This window comes from Narcine bancroftii, chromosome 2 (assembly GCF_036971445.1).
Source record: "Narcine bancroftii isolate sNarBan1 chromosome 2, sNarBan1.hap1, whole genome shotgun sequence".
Lineage (NCBI taxonomy): Eukaryota > Metazoa > Chordata > Chondrichthyes > Torpediniformes > Narcinidae > Narcine > Narcine bancroftii.
The window spans coordinates 196,553,551-196,568,550 of NC_091470.1; the positions used below are offsets into that span (position 1 = coordinate 196,553,551).

Below are 15,000 nucleotides of genomic sequence, written 5' to 3' on the forward strand. Positions count from 1 at the left end.
GAGTCTTCGTTGAACTGCCCCTGATGCTTAAAGATCTCCCAAAAACAATTTAAAAGCGAATTGTCTGAGGTTTCTTTCCCCCGCCCATCCCCACCACTTCATCCTCTCCTCCAAAGTTCTGTGTTTTGCATTTCAAGCATCACTAAAAGGCAGGTCGTAATCATGAAGGTTTCCACCACCGCTTTTGGATTGTAAGGCGGGTCAAATTGAATAGAGCCACGGTGCATTCGATCTTCATCTAAGGTTCTTGACTCCAGGTCAGTTCAGGCCGTGTTGGTCTTGATGGAACTTGTGTGGCCTTGCAAGCAATTCCAGAGCTAATCTTTGGGAGCCAGCGTGAAGTGGCATGAAGCACGTTAATCTGAAAACAAAAACAGGAGATTCCTGAAAGGCTGGGAACAGAAACGCCCATAGTGGTTTTTTTTCAAATTTACCACACGGTAGAAGTTGGTTCTGGTCATTTAAACCCATGCCGCCCAACTGCACCCAATGAACCTACAAGCTTCGAACGATTTTGGAGGGTGGGAGGAAACTGGGGTGCCTGGAGAAACACCACGCAGACACGGGGAGAACATCCTTGGATCTGGGATCTGGGGATGAGCAGTCGTGCCCTTTTTATTCAGACCTGGCAAGGGATGGGGGGGGGGGGGGGGGGGGTGTTTGTTTGATGTGAGAGGGAAGGCGACGGGGGGTGGGGGGAGAGAGAGTGATTAAAGAAAGCCTGAGGAGTCGATATTATTGGCATCCGGTTGGAGGATGCCCAGTCGGAAGATGAGCCGTTGTTCCCGAGCAGCGTGCAAGCCCACGGCAAGGGAGCGAACGTGGCTTACCGACACTTCCGTCATTATTATTGTGATGCAGATCCAGGGCACCTCAGTAAATGAATCCGTCACCTCAGCGGGTTAAATTCCGAAAGGCACAGGAGCAGAAATAGGCTGTTCAGCCCATCAAGTCTCCCCCCCTCCATGAGCTGACCCATTCTCCCCTAAACCTTTGTTGCCCAGGTTCATTAAGAACCCGTCATTCTCTGCCTCCACAACCAACAAATTCCACAGATTCACCCCCCCCCCCCCCCCACCGCCAGCTGAAGAAATTTCTCCACATCTCTGTTCTGAGCGAACGCCCTTTCATCCTGAATTTGTGCCCTCTTCCACCGTGGGAAAACAACCTTTCTATGTCTACTCTGTCCACGCCTTTCAACGGTCGAAATGTTTCAATGAGACCACCCCCCCACCATTCTCCCAAATTTCAATGAGTACAGGCCAAGAGCTGTCAAACACTCCTCATACAATAACCCTTCAATTCTGAACCTCCTATGCATCGTCAGCACATCCTTTGTTAAATGAGGATCCCATATCTGCTCACAATCCTCCACATGAGGTCTCACCAGGGTCTCATAAAAGGAGCTAGCTTCCTGCAGTCAACAAGTGTACGTTTCCTTGGACACTTTCCTTGGCAGCAGATGCAACCTCAGCTCTTCAGGCAAGACTGGCCTGTGAGTCAACCCAGGCCAGTCTTAAAACCTCTTGGATTCACAGTAGTTTTATAAGTTGGCGGCCCTGCGCCCGCTGCTGCTGGTGTCTGACCCAGGAAGAACGAGGAACGGAGACACGGGGGTCCAACCGCCATCCTCTTCCCAACAGGCTTTAAACAACCCACAGGGCCTGGGTCTAAGAAGGTGGCGCCTGCATTTGGAGGCAGCCTCGAGGGGTTGTAGGAAACGGGGAGACCATTCCCCCCCCACCCCGTTTGAGAAGTATGGGTTGGTGATCACGGTGGCAGACCAGCAAGGGACTCGAGGTGAGGAACCAGCTCAGGCTGCTGGCGACTGCGGTCGAGGAACTTCCGTCAGACTGCTTGAGAACTGGCGGGGGGGTGGGGGGGCGGTGGTGAGGAACCAGGTGTCGGAACCGGGATGTGAGAGGGCACTGAGGGCTTCCTGGCCGAAGGTTCAGATCTGAAGCTCAGGCTGGATGGGTGGGGGGGGGGGGGGGGGGGTGCTCTGGAGGCGAATCCAGACTCTGACTCTGGAGGTACTCTTGCTTCTCTCTGACAGTAAAGCTGGATGGGAAATTCCTCCTGTGACAGATTTTGTTGTGTTTGTATTGTATGTAGATATGTTTGTTAGAGTAGGTCACATGCAAATACTTTAAAACAGATCTTGTCAGAAATAAAACTTCTCACACATGAGTCTCTTTAAAACTGATGACACGACAAGCTTTATTTACAAGTCTGCAGAGTTGGACTCAACTGGTTTCTCACCAGTTAAGCCCCGATACATACAGTGCATTGATTTTTATACCCTTATTGTTTGCCCTTCCCCTTCTTATTAATACTGTTTTAATTGGTTAGTATTACAAAAGCATTCTAAGTATAACTGCATTTTTAATTATCACGTTCGTTACGTACGCTGTGAACTCTACATACACTAAATTCTGTTTCTCACCCTTCTTATCAATCCTTTGTCTCCTGCATGTCTCTCACTATGACCATGAAAAGATAGGTTTAAAAAAACATATTCAGCAGATCCTTTTGTCCTTGACTGCTAGTAAACTCCCTGTCCGTTCTGGCTTCCCTGTTTATGATTAATCATCACATTTTAACTTAAGTCTTTTTAACCTAAATTCTCTATATAACAGATCTTATTTAAAATACTGTCTAGCCCATGCTAGACAGGTTGGTGCTAGAGCCTTGGAGAGTGCCCAAGAGAATTCACTAATGGATTGTTGTTTAGTAAAAGGCAACAGGTGAAAGAACTTGTTGGAGCTACATTCTGTCTGAGGAGAACTTGCTCTTGCTAAGAGGGTCATGTGGTTTTGTAAGCAGAGAGAGTCAAACAGGTTTTCTCTCAGAGAGATCAGTTCTACAATGTTACAGACAGTAGCAGCAGCTGGGACTGGAACAGGACAAACTGGTAAGCTTGTGGAAAACCCCATTTGGAAGACTGGTTGTGAGTGCTTAGTTCAGCCTGGTCAAAGCCCTTGTGGTCCATTCAAGAGGAGAAGAATGGCTGCCTAATGTTTCACTTGGACTAAGTAAAACAGAAAAGGAACTCTGGTGGCTTGAAAGAAAGAGGTTATCATCTGGGAAAACCCTGATGGGGCATGTTTCTTTGGCAAGACACTGAAGTGGCTGGTTGCAAGGGATCAGTTGTGGGTGTCCAGTGAACAACAAATCTCTCTCTGAAAAGTGACAAGAACCTTCCTGAGTGGTAACTATTTACCTTTCAAGCACCAAAGCCTGGTGAACTTCATAAATGTTAAATTTGGTGCACAGTATAAGAATTGCCTGCAGCCAGTGAATATGGAGGAGTGAAAAATGAGATTGGACTGTGAATCAAAGAACTTTTCTGAACTTATACACATTATACACATGTGTGCTTAGAATTATAAGGGGGTTAAGTTAGGTTAAGTAAGTCAATAATGATAAGTTAAAGTTTGATTCTATTTTCATGTTTAAAGATAGTTAAAAGTAACTTTTGTTTAAGTAACCACTTGAATATCTATTGCTGCTGGGGTTTGGGGTCCTCTGGGCTTGTAACGCTCCTGATGGTCAATCTTTATCTGGATTATGGCAGACTTAAGTCTATTTCATGTAATATTACACCTGTTCTATTACATGACAATAAAAGGAATCCTGAATCTATTCTCAGACATAAAGTTGTATAAGACATTGATGAGTCCAAATTTGGAGCACTGTGCAGATTTACTCTGCTAACTACAGGAAGATTGAAAGAGAAGATTTACTCAGATGTTGCCGGGATTTCAGGAACTGAATTACAGAGAAAGGTTAAGACTTTACTCCCTGGAGCGTAGAAGAATGAGGGGAGATTTGATAGAGGGATTTAAAATTATGAGGAAAATTATAGAGCAAATTGGCTTTTTCCATTGAGGGTACAAACCAGAGGACATGGGTGAATGGGGAAAGGTTTAGGAGGATCCTCTTTACGCAGAAGGTGGTGGGGGTAGGGAACGAGCTGAGGTTGTGACTGTGTGCTCAGTTTTAACGTTTAAGAAGAATTTGGATGAGTGCACAGACGGGAGGAGTATAGAGGGCTACGGACCGGGTGCAGGTCAGTGGGACGACGCAGAGTCATAGTTCAGCACAGATTAGAAGGGCCAAAGGGCCTGTTCCTCTGCCACAATGTTCTACTTTGCTATTTACCATCCCTGGCACCATTTCTATTTCGCCCTGTGTAGCAGAACCCACCCCCCACTTTGGAACGAGGTCAGAATAGCTCAGGAAACACTTGTCCGACTCGGTAAATTCTCACCACCCGTTTAACTACCATTCTTCATGCCAAATCCATTTCCCCCTTTGGAACAGACAGAGCCATGTTCATGATGGAAAAGAACCAAATGGGAATCGACAGAATCAGACTGCGAGTGTTTCAGTTTCTCCAGAGCAATTCCGACCCATCAAAGCAGACAGATCCTTCTAGGGAATCTCCGTGATCTCCTCTGGATGGTCCAACAGGTGGGTTCAAGTGGAGATTTTTTTGACCTAACTAATTATGATCTGAAGACAATCTCCTGTGGTTCCTGGTGGTTCATTCCAATTTCTAGACGATTAGAATAATGTCTGGATCACTAGCTCGGTAACTGGTCCACGGCACCATCAGAGTAACTGGTCGGGAAATTCACTCCCCTATCACGGCTGGACCTGTGTTCAGGAATCGGTGGTCTGGGGAGTGGACGGGGTTTGGGTTAGAGAGAAGGGGGGGTTCTCACTACAGACTTTGTTCATCTCCACAAATCCTTCCCCAATAGATCAAATGTCGAATTGAAATGCGATCAGTTCTATAAACTAAATCATTTACTGTTTGTCAGGCCGTGAGCGTATGTCCATGTTAACCATGTTGAGAACACACTGGGAATCCACAGTATCAGACGCAGAGCGTTTCTGGTTCTCCAGACAGATCACTCCAATCTCTAGATGATTAGAACAATCTCTGGATCACTAGCCCAGAAAATGATCCATGTAAATGATCAATCTTCTCCCATGCTGAAACATAGTTAAGAGTTGGTGGTCTGGGGAGTGGAGGGGGTTTGGGTTAAAGAGGAGGGGTTGTCATTGCAGACTGTGGTCATCTCCGTAAATCCTTCCCCAATAAATCAAATTTTGAATTAAGATGTGATAAATTCTATGGAACAAAATCATTTACTGTTTGTCATCCCCCACCTCTGCTTCCCTCCTCCTTCTCCCCTGGCCACCCTCCCATATCTTTGGGATATGTTTGCCATATCTCCCTGTGGAACAGACAGAACAGTGTTAATGATGGCAAGAATCCACTGGGAATCCAGAGAATCAGAGAGCGAGTGTTTCAGTTTCTCCAGAGCAATTCCGACCCATCAAAGTAGACAGATCATATAACCATATAACATTTACAGCACAGAAACAGGCCATTATGGCCCTTCTAGTCTGCACCCAACTGTCCTCTAGTCCCACCTACCTGCATCCTGCCCATAACCCTCCATTCCCCTCCCATCCATATACCTATCCAATTTTTCCTTAAATGACAAAATGGACCCTGCCACCACTACTTCTCCCGGAAGCTCATTCCATGTAGCCACCACTCTCTGAGTGAAGAGGTTCCCCCTTGTGTTACTTTTAAACTTTTGCCCCTTAATTCTTAACTGATGACCTTTTGTTTCAATCTCTCCTACTCTCAATGGAAAAAAAACCTCTCCAGATCAACTCTATTTAATTATCTAATTATGAATCTTAAATACCTCTATCAAAGTCCCTCTGTTCTTCCAAACTGTTAAGTACCGTTAACCCTGTGCCATCCAGTATCCTTCCATGTTATGAATTCCAGTTCCATTGGTTCCCTGGTGGGGCCATCACTTGAAGCTCTTGTCTGTTAGTACTGTCTCTGGATTAATTGTCTGCTCACTGGGGATAAGCAATAGGAGCAGGAGTTGGCCATCTGACTTGTTGAGTCGACTCTGCCATTCAATGTGATCCCCCTTCCATTTATCCAACCTTGTCTTAAATCTATTTACTGAGGTTGCCTCCACTGCTTCAATGGGCAGCAAATTCCACAGATTCAACCCCCGCTGGGAAAAGCAGTTACTCCTCATCTCCCTCCTAAATCTACTCCCCTGAATCCTAAGGCCTTGTCCCCTAGTCCTGGTCACCACCACCCATAGGACACCTCTATGCTTTTCAGAATTTTATACGTTTCTATAAGATCCCCTCTCATGCTTCTAAATTCCAGTCCCAGATGACTCCATCTTTCTGCACACCCTAATCACCCTCCCCCCCCCCCCCCCCCCCCGTATCCCTGGAATCTACCTCCTCTGCACTACCTCCAAAGCCCAAGTTCATCCTTCTGGCCACCGTAACCGGGCAGGAAATTCACTCCACTAGCACAGTGAGATTCGTCAAAAGGAGTCGATGATCCGGGGAATGAAGGGGGTTTTGGATCTGATTAGAGGAGGTATTTGCAGTGCAGACTGTCTTCCTCTCCATAACTCCTTCCCAATGAATCAAATTATGAATTGAAATATGATCCATTCGATGAACAACAGTATTTACCGTTATTCTTGTCATTCCAGTATCCCCCTGTGGAACAGACAAAACAGCGTTAATGAGGGCAACTGATATGAGCCCAGAGGACCCCAAAACCCTGCAGCAATAGATATTCACTAAGACAAAAGTTGCTTTTAATTATCTTTAAACGTGCAAACAGAATCACACTTTAACTTAACGAACCTAACTTACCCCCCTTCTAATTTGAAGCGCACGTGTGTATAATGTGTGTGTAAGTTCAGAAAAGTTCTTTGGTTCACAGTCCAATTTCACTTTTCATTCCTCCAAGTTCACTGGTTGCAGGCAATTCTTATATTGTGCACAGAAATTAACATTTATAAAGTTCACCAGGCTTTGGGGCTTGAAAAGTAAACGGTTACCGCTCAGGAAGATTTTTGTCGGTTTTCAGAGAGAGATTTGTTGTTCTGGGACATCCACAACTGATGTACTTCCATCAACCACTCCAGTGTCTTGCTGTCGAAACGTGCCCCCTTCAGGGTTCTCCAGATGATAACCTCTTTCTTTCAGGCCACCACAGGGTTCCTTTCTGTTTCTCTTATTCCAAGTGAAACATTAGTCCTCTCCTCTTGTATGAACCAGACCATCTTCCCAAATGGGGTTTCCACAAGTTTGCCAGCTTGTCCTGTTCTAGTTCCAGCTGCTTCTGCTGGTTGTAACACTGAAGAAGTGATATCTCTCTCTCTCTTAGAGAGAAAACTTGTATGACTCTTTCTGCTTGAAAAACCACATGACCCTCTTAGAACAGCAAGCTCTACTCCAGACAGAAGGCAACTCCCACAAGATCTTTCATCTGTTGCCTTTTGTAAACAATAATCCATTAGTGAAGTCTCTTGGGCACTCTCCAAAGCTCTTGCAAAAGCTCTGAGGCCCCGACATGTCTAGCATTAGCAGAACTCCAGTATTTGAAATAAGATATATTTTTAAGTGTTTGGATATAACCTACTCTCACAAACCTTTTCCAATTTATCTCCCAAAAGCATATTGATATACTCTGTTGCACAGCAACCCATTGAAAATCCACAGTATCAGACAGCAAGGATTTCTGATTCTCCAGAGCAATCCCAACTTATTAGAGTGGACCGATCATTCCGGCGAAGCTCCGAGATCTGCCCCAACAGGTGGATTTAAGCTCTGGTGTCTGTGAGCTTTGTGGAGATCTATTAAAACCACCCAGAAGTACTGGAGGGACCCAGCCGATCACCCAGGGTCCACGGGAGGTAAGGATATATTAATGGCTTCGGGCCTCAGCCCTTCCTCAAATGATAAGCAAAGAACAGGAAGGCGTCTGAATAAAGACTGTAGACTGGCCAGGGGAGGGGAGGGGTCCAGACCAACAGCTGAAAGTTGTTAATTGCATGTGATAAGGGGAGAGGTGAGAATTGATTTTGGCTCTGCGAAAGGAGATGGAGAGAAGAGAATGAAAGAGGGAGCTGGGGGGAAAGCGATGATGGAGGATTTAGTGGACACCAGAGAAGACAATGCCATCCAGTTGGAGGGAGCCCGAATGGAAGACGAGGTGGAAGATTTGCGCGTGGTCGCAGTCTGTCAGTGCATGAGACAACAGACAGACACATTAGCAAGGGCGCGGGGTGGGGAAATTGAAATGGGCGGCTGCTGGGAGATCCAGGCTACTGCAACGGACAGAGGCTGAGATGCTTGCCACATTTGTGGCCCAAAATGTGAAATTAATAATACCATCACCACATGCTTTACCAGTTGAATATCTCCATGTCTTTATTTTCCTGCTTCCATTATTCCACCATTTCGCGCCCTTCTACCTCCAGTGCCTACCATCTGACTTCCAGTCAGATTAATACATATCATGCATATTCATTATCATGACATCCCTCCTTTCACCAGAAATAAACTTTATATCTTTATGTTTAAATGTAAACACTTTAACACTATCAATAGCATTTTTCTGCCTTCTGAACCAACAAAACAACTTCAAATTCAAAACAAAAACGACTTCAAATTCCTTCTTCACAAAATGTAACATAAACATGTTATAACCAAATGTAATATAATAGCCAAACTATTCTTTTTCTTTAAACTTTATTTAAGATTTTATAACATGAATAACATATAGGATTACATTAAAAAAATTAAGAATGGTAGGAGGAGTCACATGATGGAGTAGTGGCCGGACGGTGAACTCCAGCCCTCTCCAGAAAAGTCGGGAAAAACAAAGGAAAACACAAAGGCACAGAAATAAAAGTTAAAGAAAAGTGAGTATAAAGGTGGAAAGAAGATGGCGACAAAAAAAGAAAAATCGAAAGCAACGGTAAGAAGAGAGGAAGAGAAGACAACGGAGGAAGAAGGAGAAGGCCTTACCTGTTCGAAGAGGCCTGCGGTGGAGAGAGAAACCCGCTCCCTCAGGTCGGTAGATAGTGGACTACAAAAATGGCTCGCTGAGCCGAGTAAAAGTGCGCAACCACGCATGCGCGACTCCTCGCGCATGTGCGATGCGCATGAAAAAAAACACACCGACGGGAGGGGGGACCAGCTGGGGAGTCGATCTCCACAGCCGGCAACGACAGCTGCAGAACACCTGCAGCAAGAAGAGAACACAGAAGACAATGGAAACAAGAAAGAAGAGAAGAAAAGGGCAACAAAGAAACAACAGATGGCCAACCCAGAGGAAGAAGAAGAGGAAGAGGAAGAGTACAGTGAAATAGAAGAAGAAGGGAAAGGCAAGATAAAGGAATTACTTTCTCTTATTAAAGAATACATAGAGTCATTTAAAGAATGGCAAGCACAAGAATTTAATGATTTAAGAAGAAGAATAAACAACACAGAAGAGAAAATGAATAAAATAGATATGACCTTAACAGAAATGGGAAAGAAAATGGACAAGATGGAAGAGCGGGCAGTAGCAGCAGAAATGGAGGTAGAAGACTTAAAAAAGAAATTGGAGGAATCTAATAAAAAAGCGATAGAGACACAAGAACTGTTAGCTCAAAAAATAGATATAATGGAAAATTATAACAGAAGAAATAACATAAAGATAGTGGGCCTTAAGGAAGATGAAGAAGGCAAGAATATGAGGGAGTTTATAAAAGATTGGATCCCTAAGACCCTAGGATGTCCAGAACTACAGCAAGAAATGGAAATAGAAAGGGCACATAGAGCATTGGCCTCTAAACCACAACCACAACAAAAACCAAGATCTATTTTAGTAAAATTCCTAAGATATACTACAAGAGAAAAGGTACTGGAGAAAACAATGGAAAAAGTAAGAGAGGGCAACAAACCACTGGAGTATAAAGGGCAAAAAATCTTCATTTATCCAGATATAAGTTTTGAACTCCTAAAGAAGAGAAAGGAGTTCAATACAGCAAAGGCGATTTTATGGAAGAAAGGGTATAAATTTATACTAAAGCATCCAGCGGTATTGAAAATATTTATTCCAGGACAACAAAACAGACTATTCTCGGATCCAGAAGAAGCACGAAAATTTGCAGAACAATTACAAAAATAGACTGAGGGATGAAGACGGGTAATGAGAGTAAAAATGATCACGATTGATATGTATGTGGGTAAAGAGGTATAAGAGTGAATAGATACAATGTGCATACGTGAATGTATCTGTACTTAGAGGAAAATATAGATAGTATAGACAAGAATTAATAAGGGGGAACAGTGGTGAACCATGGGTAACAAGTGTTAAACTTCTTGGAAACAGTAGGGATTGGTGGGGAACAGTTGGGGAACTGCATAGGAACAATGGAAAATAGTGTGAACAGTGGGGAACATTGAGTCACTGTGGGGAACAGTGGGGAACACTGGGGAAGAGTTGAGGATAGTGGGGATTAGTGGGTAATTCAGGGGAGCAGTGGGGAACAGATGATGAACAGTGGAGCATCTGATGGGCAACAATGGGAAACATGGGGTAGAGTGGATAATAGTTGGGATCTGTGGGGAACAGTGGGGAAAAGTTCAGAAACAGCTGGAGAAAAGTGGGGAATAGTGAAGTGTGAGGGACCTTGGGGAACAGAGGGGAAGAATGAGTATCAGTGGGGAACAGGGGAGAGCAGTGGGGAACAGAAGGTGAACATTGGAGAATGTGGGGAACAGTGGTGTATAGTGGGCAACAGAGGGGAATATTGAGGAACTAAAGGAAGAGATGGGGAACAGTGAGGATTACTGAGGAACAGTGGGGTACAGAGACAAATATTGGGAAGCAGTGAGGAACAGATAGCAAACTGTGGAGTATGGGGGAACAGATTGGGAAATGAGGGGAACAGTGGGGAACCATGGGGAACAATACTGAACACTGGGGAAGAGTGGGGTACAGTAGGGAATAATGAGCAACAAAGGGGAACAGAAGGTAACAGTGGACAAATGTGGGTAATAGGTGGTGAACAGTTGGGGAAAAGTTGGGGATCAGTGGGGAACTGTGGGGAAAAGTCAGGAACAGGTGTGAAACAGTGGGGAACAGAAGGATAAATGGCAAACAGTGGGGAACATTAGGAAAAATGGGTAACAGTGCGGAACCGAGGAAAACACTGCAGAAAAATGGGGAATGGAGGGGAATATTGGGGAGCAGGGGGGAACAGATGGTGAACAGTGAAGAAAAGGGGTGAACAGAAGGTAATAGTGGAATAATGTGGGTAGCAGGTGGGTAACAGGTGGGGAACAGTTGGGGAATAGTTGCGGAACAACTGGGGAACAGTGGGGAGCAGTGTGAAACAGATGGCGAACAGTGCAGAACAGGGGTGAACAGTAGGTAATAGTGAACATATGTGGGTAACAGATGGAGAACAGTTGGGGAACAGCTGTGAAACAGTGGGGAACAGAAGGATAAATGGCGAACAGTGGGGAACATTGGGAAAAATGGGTAACAGTGCGGAGCAGGTGGGGAACAGTATGGAACTGTGGGAAACCCTGCAGAAAAATAGGGAATGGAGGGGAATATTGTGGAGTAGGGGGGGAACAATGAGGAAAGGAGAACAGATGAGTAACAATTGGAAACACTGCAGAACAGTGGAGAAAAGAGGGGAACAGTAGGGGGCACAGGATGGGGAACTGATGGGGAACAGTTGTGGACAGTGGAGAGCAGTGAGTAGTTCTGGGGAGCAGTGGGGAACAGATGGTGAACAGTGGAGAACTGTGAGAAACAGTGTGGAAAAGTGGGGCACAGATTGAAAACAGAGGAGCATCTGATGGGGAACAATAGGGAACCATGGAGTACCGTGGGTAACAGTTGGGATCTGTGGGGAACAGTGGTCAAAAGTGTGTGACAGGTGGGGAACAGTGAGGAACAGTTGTGGAACAGTGGTGTATAGTGGGCAACAGCGGGGAAAATTGAGGAATGTAAGGAATAGATGGGGAACAGTGGGGATCACTGACGAACAGTGGGGAACAGAGATGAATAGTGGGGAGCAGTGGGGAACAGAACAGATGGCAAACTGTGGAGAAAAGTGGGGAACAGATTGGGAAATGAGGGGAAGAGTGGGGAACCATGGGGAACAGTGGTGACAAGTGGGTAACTGGTGGGGAACAGTGTGGAATAGGTGGAGGAACAGATGGGGAACAGTGGAGAAAAGGTGAGGGACAGTGGGAAACAATTTAGAACAGACGGGGAACTGTGGGGATCAGTGGGGAACAGTGGAGAAATGTTGGGAAACTGCTCAGGAACATGTGTCGAACAGGTGGGGAACAATGGGGAACACTTCAGAACAGTGGAGAACAGAGGGGAACAGTGGATAAAATTGGGAACAATGGCAAACTGATAGGGAAGAGTGGGGAACATTGGTAAAATTGGTCACCAGTGTGGAACATTAGGAAAAATGGGCAACAGTGCGGAACAGATGGGGAACAGTGGGGAAAATTAAGGAACAGTGGGGAACAGTGTGAAACAAGGGGGAACAGCTAGAGAACAGTGGGAAACAGTGAAGAAATGTGGGGAATGGTGAAGAACCGTGGGGAACAGTGGGAAGCAGTGTGGAACAGATGGGGAACAGTGGAGAACAGGGGGAACAGTGGGTAACAGAGGAGCAATGTGGGGTTCAGTGTGGAGCATTGGGGAACAGAAAGAAAACATGAGGCACAGGTGGAACAGTGGTGAACACTGCGGAACATTGGAGAACATTGGGGATCAGTGGAGAACAGTGGCAAACAGAGGGGAACAGTTCAGGAACAGCTGGAGAACAGTGGAGAACAGTGAAGAACTGTGGGGAACAGTAGGCAACAGAGCGGAATTCAGAGCCAGCTCTTCAGCGCTTGATGTCCTGTTTTGCAGAAACTGCCAAAATGTCTGGCCTGGAAGTCAGCCTGAAGAAAACAGAGGTCCTCCATCAGCCAACTCCCCACCATGACTACCAGTCCCCCCACATCTCCATCAGGCACACAAAACTCAAAACGGTCAACCAGTTTACCTATCTCAGCTTCACCATTTCATCGGATGCAAGGATCGACAACGAGATAGACAACAGACTCGCCAAGGCAAATAGCGTCTTTGGAAGACTATACAAAAGAGTCTGGAAAAACAACCAACTGAAAAACTTCACAAAGATTAGCGTATACAGAGCCGTTGTCATAGCCACACTCCTGTTCGGCTCCGAATCATGGGTCCTTTACCGGCATCACATACGGCTCCTAGAACGCTTCCACCTGCGTTGTCTACGCTCCATCCTCAACATTCATTGGAGTGACTTCATCTCCAACATCGAAGTACTCGAGATGGCAGAGGCCGACAGCATTGAATCCACCCTGCTGAAGATCAAACTGCGCTGGGTAGGTCACTTCTCCAGAATGGAGGACCATCGCCTTCTCAAGATCGTGTTATATGGCAAGCTCTCCACTGGCCACCGAGACAGAGGTGCACCAAAGAAGAGGTACAAGGACTGCCTAAAGAAATCTCTTGGTGCCTGCCACATTTACCATCGCCAGAGGGCTGATATCGCCTCAAAGCGTGCATCTTGGCGCCTCACAGTTCGGCGGGCAGCAACCTCCTTTGAAGAAGACCACAGAGCCCACCTCACTGTCAAAAGACAAAGGAGGAAAAACCCAACACCCAACCCCAACCAACCAATTTTCCCTTGCAACCGCTGCAACCGTGTCTGTCTGTCCTGCATCGGACTTGTCAGCCACAAACCAGCCTGCAGCTGACAAGGACATTACCCCTCCATAAATCTTCAGAATAGTTGGGAACCATGGTGATCAGATGACGAACAGTGGGAAAAATGGGGAACAGAGGGGAACAGTGGAAAACGAAGGGGAACAGTGGAGAGTAGTGGCGAACAGTAGGAAACAGTTCGGGAACAGCTGGAGAACAGTGTAGCACTGTGGGGAACAGTAGGCAACAGAGCGGAACAGTGGAGAACTGTGGGGAATAGTCGGGAACAGTGGTGATCAGATGGCGAACAGTGGGGAAAATGGGGAACAGTGTGGAACAGTGAAGAACTGTGGGGGACAGTGGGGAACAGAGGGGAAGAATGAGTAACAGCGGGTAACGGGAGATCAGTGGGGAACAGAAGGCGAACATTGGAGAACGTGGGGAACAGTGGTCAAAAGTGTGTGACAGGTGAGGAACACTTGGGGAACACTGGTGTATAGTGGGCAACAGAGGGGAATATTGAGGAATGGAAGGAAGAGATGGGGAACAGTGGAGATGTCTGTGGAACAATGGGGAACAGAATTGAATAGTGGGGAGCAGTGGGGAACAGATAGTGAACTGTGGAGAATAGGGGAACTGTGGGGAACAGATTGGGAAATGAGGGGAACAGTGGGGAACCATGGGGAACAGTGGTGAAAAGTGGGGAACTGGTGGGAAACAGCTGAGGGACAGCGGGAAACAGTTTAGAACAGATGGGGAAATTAAGGAACATGTGTCGAACAGGTGGGGAACAGTGGGGAATCGTTGGGACCACTGCTCAACAGTGGGGAACAGTGGGGAGCGGTGGAGAACAATGAGGAAAGGTGAACAGATGGGAAACAGTGGTGAACACTGCAGAACGGTGGGGAACAGGGGGATAAAGTCGGGAACAGTGTGGAACTGATGGGGAAGATCGTGGAACTGTGGGAAAAAGGTGGAGAACACTGGGGACAGTTGAGAATAGTGGGGAATAGTTGGGGAACAGCTGGGGATAAGTGGGGAACTGTGGGGAAAATTTGGGAACAGGTGTGAAACAGTGGGGAACAGAAGGATAAATGGCGAACAGTGGGGAACATTGGGAAAGATGGGTAACAGTTCGGAACAGATGGGGAATTGTGTGGAACCTTGGGAAACCCTGGAGAAAAATGGGGAATTGAGGGGGATATTGGGGAGCAGGGGAGAACAGATGGCAAACAGTGGAAAACAGGGATGAACAGTAGGTAACAGTGGACAAATGTGGGGAACAGTTGTGGAACAGCTGTGGAACTGTGGGGGAACAGAGAAGAAAAGTGGGGAACTGTGGGGAACAGTTGGGAACAATGCTGAACAATTTGGAAGAGTGGAGC

At 46.2% G+C, this 15,000-nt stretch overlaps 1 protein-coding gene across 4 annotated transcripts in view; it reads left to right on the forward strand.

Moving 5' to 3' along the window:
• Positions 1-15,000, forward strand: part of LOC138754920 (galactose-3-O-sulfotransferase 2-like) — a 167,643-nt gene that overhangs the window by 1,005 nt on the left and 151,638 nt on the right. For 2 of the 4 annotated variants that reach the window (XM_069919936.1, XM_069919942.1), the window contains exons 2-3: positions 4,327-4,476; positions 7,533-7,772. The exons of 1 other annotated variant lie outside the window; for it this stretch is intronic. The gene's annotated coding sequence lies outside the window, so the exon portion shown is untranslated. The remainder of the gene's footprint in view (positions 1-4,326; positions 4,477-7,532; positions 7,773-15,000) is intronic. One more of the 4 variants, XM_069919937.1, reaches the window with a different exon arrangement.